General features: G+C 38.0%; 1 protein-coding gene across 1 annotated transcript in view; it reads left to right on the top strand.

Moving 5' to 3' along the window:
* The first annotated feature begins 1,132 nt into the window (after nucleotides 1-1,132).
* Nucleotides 1,133-1,992, top strand: part of LOC107686720 (thiamin pyrophosphokinase 1-like) — a 94,509-nt gene continuing 93,649 nt past the window's right edge. Inside the window, exon 1 of the mRNA XM_016483826.1 lies at nucleotides 1,133-1,143. The gene's annotated coding sequence lies outside the window, so the exon portion shown is untranslated. The remainder of the gene's footprint in view (nucleotides 1,144-1,992) is intronic.

Here is a 1,992-nt window from a genome sequence, read left to right as displayed (position 1 = left end):
ATGTTTCCTGTCAGCTCGATTTTTGAGTGGACTTTGCTGTTCCGATGAGCATGAATGGTATATGAGTGGAGCACTCACACGGCACCCCTGCTCTCGACAGACGGTGCCGCGGCACCCCGGTTGGGAAACACTGGGTAAGCTAACAACACAGTTGACTTACCCTTCCAGTGACGACATGGCAGGTTGAATATTCATCAAAAAATTTGATTGCGTCCGTACACTTTCATTCAGATGAGGTGGTGCTGCTGGATCTGGATGGGCTGCCACAATAGAAAGCCTGGTACGGGCTCTGCCAGTGGGATATCATCTGGGATGGTCTCCAGAGTGTTTGAGTGCATATTTCCACTGTCCTAACATCCTCTGCCGGCTGGTCGCTCCCGCTTCACAGCAAGCGGCGCTCTCAATAACGCTAATTCAGTCCGTGTTTTGACTTCAGTAAATCAGTTTTGGCAAATACAAACTACGTGATTATTTTTCATGAGTTCAACATCCCGCCGTGCAAGAAAACATGCAATCTACCCAAAACGTGATCAATAAGGGAAGCTGTCTTTTATTGCAAAATAGAGAAAAAACATTTTACAAGTAAGCTTCTTAACCTTGAAGTCTATCTTATTCGTAAAACACAAAATGATCAATAAAAAAAGTGTCAAGCACCAAAAGCAGCCCAGCCATTAATTTCATATTCGCTCCTGGCTGTCCCTGCCTGCCAGCATGGTGGTGTAAACAGAATGGGTCACGTGAAGTCCGGAGCTCTATACTGAATGATCCAAGCATGTATCATGTTCAAAGACTGAATATTTGAAAGAGAATAACACAAGAGTTCTTTCAACCATTTGTCCACATCCAGACATATTTGTACCAGTGGCGGAGTCAGGGGCGGTTCTAGACCAAAGTAACTGAGGGGCCAGACAGGGGCCACTTGTGCTTTTAGGGCTCAATTAAATAAATCGTGTTCCTGTGGCTCAGTGGTAGAGCATTGTGTTAGCAGTGCAAAAGGTCATGGGTTCAATTCCCAGGGAACACACATACTGGTAAAAAAATGTATAACCTGAATGCACTGTAAGTTGCTTTTAGCGTCTGCTAAATGCAATAATTATTAATTATTATAAATTATCTTAACCTACTTTAAGTATTATTCATTCAGTCATTTTTCACCATGTCATGTATCACTGCAATGTCTAATCTATAACAATTTCAACTAAAATGAATGTTTCATCATGTTTAATTTATTTGACAAATAATTTTGTATTGTAGTGTCAGGGGCATCATGCACTCATTATTTTTGAGGGGGCACAAGTGAAGGGTGGGGGCTCTCATGCTTGTCATGTGACACACAGCAGCCACAATACCACTGTATAACTGATATAGGCTTATGTCCCTACTGAAAAAAAGCCCAATAAAACCATCACAGAAAATTTTAATGGTTTCCAATACAAATAACCATTACAAACATTACAAACCATCACATTTTAACCATTAAAACCATTAAAAAATGGTTTTCTGTAGTGTGTTTTGGGACATATTCCATTAGGATTTATTGGTTTTAACAAGCCACCAATAGAAGGCAACCAATTACCAGTAGAGACCAACAGGTCCATTACAGTTTCCAGTAAAACCAATACAAGTCCATTATAACCAGTAAAACCATTACAGATTTTGTAATGGTGTCTGTTGTTTTTTTTTTCAGCAGGGGTTTTATTCATTTTTTTTTTTTTATTCAAAATATTCCCAAAATATATAATGAAATATCTTGATTCTCAAATATGTTAAGTAAATGCATTTTGCACCTTTATAGATTATGTTAGTTGATCTATGTAATGGGCGATGGTCTTTTTACTTAAGTCTTTGTATGTAATGTGAATTTAATAAAAACATTATAAGTTACTAATTAGCCTGTAACACACACACACACACACACACACACAGATACATACATATATATATATATATATATATATATATATACTGTGTATATATATATTCAGTCTATCA

The sequence above is a fragment of the Sinocyclocheilus anshuiensis genome, unplaced genomic scaffold (genome assembly GCF_001515605.1).
Source record: "Sinocyclocheilus anshuiensis isolate Anshui unplaced genomic scaffold, SAMN03320099.WGS_v1.1 scaffold990, whole genome shotgun sequence".
In the NCBI taxonomy this organism is placed as follows: domain Eukaryota; kingdom Metazoa; phylum Chordata; class Actinopteri; order Cypriniformes; family Cyprinidae; genus Sinocyclocheilus; species Sinocyclocheilus anshuiensis.
The sequence above is the reverse complement of the archived record's forward strand: the minus strand, read 5'-3'. Positions and strand labels throughout refer to the sequence as shown.